Raw genomic sequence first — 6000 nt, 5'->3', positions numbered from 1 at the left:
TCTCTCAAGTAAATACATAAAATCTTAAAAAAAAAAAAAAAAAGGTAAAAAAATTTGACTCATGACTATGGTGTTCACCTTCCCAGGGTTGACATTTCTTAAGTGGCAGAGCAGGAAAAGCTAGTCCTAGTCTTGGTTCTGCCATTAACTAGCTGGGGGAGGAGTCTTTTCATCTCTCTGGACCTCAGTTTGCTCTGCTGTACAATGGAAAGAGCAGTAGTAGCCTTGCTGACCTCACTAAGCTGTTACCAGGGTTAATCGCAACGCTGCTTTGTAACCTACAAAGGAATGTACAAATCTACTACTAGATACCTCAAAGTGAGGATAATGGGCTCTGTATCAAAGAGTACAGTCTGTCAAGCTGATCGGAACACTTCAATAAGGATCTGGGATAACAGCAAGTGGTAAAATAGAAATGGAAATGGAAAGAAGGAAATTCTTCTGACTTCGTGGCACACCCTGCAAGGGTCAGATATTGTTTTTCATTTTAGCTCAGTTCTGACTCTGTAAAGATTCAGCACTCTTTTTCATACATGACATGCACATATACAATACAATGAGATCCTCGTTACATTGCTTATTTAGCAGAAATGGCAGGATATCCACATTATCCAGTAATAAATTCAGGGGTTAGTTGTGGAAAAAAAAAAAAGCACCCACCACACAATGCTCAGAACTATCCAAATACAACAAGGGTTTGAGGTGCAGGTACCTGCATCTTGGAGCCCACAGGAAATGCTTATATGCCAACTTGAATCATTGGAGCGCAGCCTAAAGAGTTCAAGATCACTCTGCTCTTTGCAGATTTCCTTCCATAGATGTTTTACCCTCAACTTGTATGTATTAAGACTATGAGCAATATTTCTTTTTTTTTAAGATTTTATCTATTTATTCATGAGAAACACAGAGAGAGAGAGAGGCAGAGACACAGGCAGAGAGAGAAGCAGGCTCCACGCACGGAGCCCGATGTGGGACTCGATCCCGGGTCTCCAGGACCACGCCCTGGGCTGAAGGTAGGCACTAAACCACTGAGCCATCCAGGGATCCCCTACAAGCAATATTTCTTAGACATCTATTCTTCTTGTAAACTATTCCCCCTGAGTCACCTGGAGGATTCTTTAAGTCATCAGTCACCAAATTATAGAGTAGTTAGCTGCTCACCCTGGCTGTGGAGTGGTTAGGAAGAGTAGATTCCTAACTCAGTCTCTTACCAGTTATAAAATCCCGGGAAAGTTGTTCAATCTCATTAAGTCTTGCTTTCCATTTCCACAAAATGGGTCCAATAATAGTATCTACTTTTTAAGGCTTTTGTGAGTGTTAAATGAGATCATGTATGCTCAGCAAGAGGCACAATGTTAAGCTGTGCTATGCTTCACTGGCAGAGTTCTGAAATAACATTGGTTTCAGCAAAAAATTGGGGGATTTAAGGCAATTCAATCTGTATGCCATTTGTCTTACTTAAGCACCTAATAAAGTACCTTTGCTTTGGAAGAAAAACATCATGGCTTAAAATAAAATGTATGTACAAATCATTCCAGAAAATTGCCAGAGAAAGAAGTAACTTGGTATTTCTACTTTGACCAATCCTATCTGCTGCAGCCATGTTTCACAGTTTGAGAGGATGGTGATAGTGTCTGCAGGAGTTTGCAAAGAGAAGGGCTTGGTTGAATTGAGTTCAATGTTGGTTGAATTGAGTTCAATATTGGTCGAGTCGAATTAAGAGCAGAAATTCAACTAATCAGGGATCCCTGGGTGGCTTAGCGGTTTGGCGCCTGCCTTCGGGCCCAGGGCGTGATCCTGGAGACCCAGGATGGAGTCTAGCATCCAGCTCCCTCTATGGAGCCTGCTTCTCCTTCTGTCTGTGTCTCTGCCTCTCTCTCTCTCTCTGTATCTCTCATGAATAAAACATAAAGTCTTTAAAAAAAATTTTTTTAAAGAAATTCAATTAATCAGTTGTCCCAATTGGAAGAGTGTATTATTTCTCAAGAGTTGGATCAAATATTTTAGTCTAACATTCAAATTCTTTCAAGGTTTGGCTCTTCACTTATCACCCTAGCGATAGCCTGGTACAGTGCCTCATAGATAGCACTTACTACAGTGCCTGGTAGATAAAATGTGCTCAATAAATAATGACTGAATAGGTTAATTAATTCATTAATTAATGATTCCAATCTTTGTTTCTTACCTTATCTTCCACTACTTTCTAGCATAAGTCATTATACCCAGAGCCATCTACTCATGGTTTCCTAAATACTAACTTACTCATTCCCACCACCAAACCTTACCCACAAGCCTTCCCACCTGCTCTGTTCGCTCCTCTTATGCAGATTTGTGTCACTTTTTGAGGTGTGATGTTTTGAACTGTGTCAACGTGGCTAAGTTGGAACATTTCTCGTGATCTCTTTTCCTGTATGATTGCACATTAGAGTTGACCAAAAGACAGATTTTCAGGAGTTCTAGAAGGTTAAAGTCTTGATTAGATGTGGTGAGAGACTAAAGCAGAGGCACTAGCTGGTTCAAATGTGTTAGCTTCCCCCTGCTCTGTGACCAGCTCTTGTTCCCAGTTGCTGCCCTGATGACCACCCACTGCTCCAGCCCACCACCAGATAGAATCAACAACCTTCCATGAGCTTCCCCTGGTAGTTCCATCCCAACAGCTAGACTCACCTGCCTTCCTAGGTTTTCCCTGCAAGCTCCTACCCATCTATCAGTGCCAGGGTTTCAGGAGGTCTGGTATTTTATTTCTGATCCGTCGGTTCCCTTACTTCCCCAGACCCTCCCACAATTACATAATGTCTAACTGCTATAATAAATCCCATATTCCGTAACACTCCCAGTGGGTTCTACTCTGATGAAACCTTGACTCATATACCAGGCTTAATTCATGGAAAAGCTGTTCCTTGATGTCTTCTGGACCATTCCAGAGCGATTTCTCTACATTTCTTTGTTACAGTGTGTTTGTGGTCATCTATTGGCATTTGTCACACATTGCCTTGTTTGGCATTTATATCCACATATGCCTTCATGGTGCCTAAGTACATGGTTGGTGTTCAGTAAGAGTTTAAAGAGTAAATGAAAGTTTACATGCGTATATGTCGCCAGTGTCCCCTTTCACACTTAGAGCAGACATAATTTATTGATCTCACCATGTTTTCCCATCCCATTTGAGCTCAGCTCACAGCCCTTTGCAGCACAGTGCTATAGACAGACAATTGGAGCTGGCAGGGAGGAAGAGACCTATCTGCCACACCAAGAACCTCTGAGTGCAATGACTTATATTTCTTAAGCAAATTATCTAAGCATAAAAGGTTACAGTGCGTGCATGAACTGAAGCTCAGTAGATGTCCATTCTTTCCCTACTTCCTCCCCTACTGCACCTAACTCTCACAGAGTAGGTACCCCATACATATTTGTTGAATGAGAGAATGTCAGCATAACCTTCACAAAATGAGCTGTGTGGTCTCTACAAGCCAAAGTGACTCACAAAAGTCTCACCTTTTAAAATAATGAATAAAATAATGAATAAACAAAAGCCGCTAGAGTGAACTTCCTGCATGTTAAGAAGGCACTCCAGTCATTTATGGTCCTTTCGGAACTCAAGAAGACAAAAATATAAACAAGCCCAGACCCCGACCAAAGAAAAAATGTGACATGTTGCCAAGTCCTGGGAAAGAAAACCCTTCTGGATTCTGTCCTTCAGAGGACATTAGCCCGCTTCTTGGCAGTCACACAGGTGGAAGACCATGCAGGAGAAAAGAAGTTTGGAGAGCAAGTCTATATTCAAAGGAGACAGGAAGAATTATTCAATAGGAAATACAGGGTCGAAAGATGGATATTTTTTATTCATTTCTGACAAGGGAATAGAAATAAAAACATGATTGACTAGTCACTTGAAAAGATTATTTTTGGTTTGTTTTCTTTTTCAGAATGTTGCTTTGCCAACCAAGGCCCATATCTCTAAGAATTTCTGGCAGGTACTTCCCATTCTTGTGCTTATTCTCCCATTTTCTCTTCCAGTGGATAGGCTGTCATAATGCCCCTGGATCAACCTCACTATCAATAATTGAAAGCATACACATGAAAAACCAAACCAAACCAAAACCAAATCGGTGTGTTTTTTCTAATGTGTGAGAAGGTAAATGAAATAAGCCTATTCTATTGGGTAGATGATGCCCAAGTGAAAAACCTTTCTCCCTGATCCTTGCATTCCACATATACCACCTTGGCGATAAACAGAAAACAAAAAACAGTATCGCCCTTCCACGTCGTCTTTTTCACTTTAATATTGTGCATGTGATTTCTGTTGGTTTCTCATTGAGAGAGCAATTTCAAGAATACCTCAACCTAATTGACAAGTATTCACACACACAGATGTAGGGTGTGTTTAACTTAAGAGTGCTGTACTATATCCATTTTCTGCCTCTCCATCAATCAAAGTGGCACCAAGCTTTGGGTAGCTGTTAAATATGAGATATTCTCATTTCTCCTCCACATTTCAAGAAATACTATCATAAGATAGGTCCACTGCCAACAAAGTTTCTCCACTAAACTAGACACTCTCTATCCACTAGATATTATTTTTATTTGTATTTGCAGCCCTAGGGGCTAAAAGAAGGTCTGACATATGCTAGGTGATGAGTAAGTGTTTGTTGAATGAATGAATGAATTTTATGATATTGGTGTGGCAGGCAAAATAAATGCTCCCCCCAAGATGTCTACATTCTCAGCCCAGAACCTTTAAATATATTCTTTTACACAGCAAAAAGGACCTTGAAGGTGTGATTACATTAAGAATCTTACAGTGGAGGGATTATTATTATTCCCAACTTACCCCAAGAAAACCGAGGTCTAGAGGCACCTGGGTGGCTAGGTCAGTTAGGTGTCTGCCTTCAGCTTGGGTCATGACCTCAGGGTCCTGAGATCCGGCCCCATGATGGGCTCCCTGCTCAGTGAGGAGTCTGCTTCTCTCTCTGCCCCTCCCCCTGCTCATGCTGGTCTCCCTCTTCTCTGAAATAAATAAATAAAATAAAACAAAATAAGAAAACCGAGGTCTAGAAAAATTAAGTTACTTGATCGAGATCACAGTTAGCAAGTAGCAGAACAGGATTTGAATTCAGATAGCCTGACTCCACATCACCCTACCTCCTGTGTTAGGACTGAGATGCGTGGAAAATAATAGAGAAATAGAAGACTCAGTCTGGGCCTTTGAGGAGCTTACAAAGAGGATGGGAAAGAACACTCCAATGTAAATGCCACATTCGAGAGTATATCACAGAAGATAAGTGATCTATGACCTAGTTTAAAGAAGAAAAGAGGACAAGAAAGCTGGAATATTCAGAACCGGATGGAGCTGGACCTCCAGGGTACATGGGCTACAGATGGGCAGTGCACAGTGGAGCTTTCTCCCGGGCTGTGGAAATGGAATGAGAGAAGGAGCAGTGGTGTTAACGAATGGGGAAATGAGGGAAACAAAATAAAAAGCCCATGAGGGGGAAAAAATCTGAGAAAGAAAAACAAAAAGATAAAATACTTAATTACTTTTATGGCAATAGCAACATTTATTGAGCACCTCCTCCACCATAAAGGGAACATTCACATTTGTTAACTTTATTTAATCCTCACGAAACCCCTGCTAAATCAGTATTATTAGCCTCATTTTTACAAAAGAGGAAATTAAACGCCCAGCGAGATTAAGTAATTGCTGAAAGGCACATACCCAGTAAGCTTGACTCTAAAATTCGTGCTCTGTCCTCTGTTCCCTTTTGCCCCTATAATAATCATTTCAGCCCTTCTCTGAGAAGGAGCAAATTCTCACCAGAGTAAGAACAACAGGTGGAGCTAAGACCCTAGAAAGAGCTGGTTTGGAAGGCAGTGGGCTCAGGGTAGCCACTGACGCTAGCTTTGCCAGCCAGTTGTTCAAGGGGTGCTTGTGACGAGCTCTGTGCTAAGTGCTGGCATCGGAGAGACCTCAGCAGAACAACCCCCATCTTCCCTGCCCTC

This window comes from Canis lupus, chromosome 5, assembly GCF_011100685.1.
Source record: "Canis lupus familiaris isolate Mischka breed German Shepherd chromosome 5, alternate assembly UU_Cfam_GSD_1.0, whole genome shotgun sequence".
NCBI lineage: Eukaryota > Metazoa > Chordata > Mammalia > Carnivora > Canidae > Canis > Canis lupus.
The sequence above is the reverse complement of the archived record's forward strand: the minus strand, read 5'-3'. Positions refer to the sequence as shown.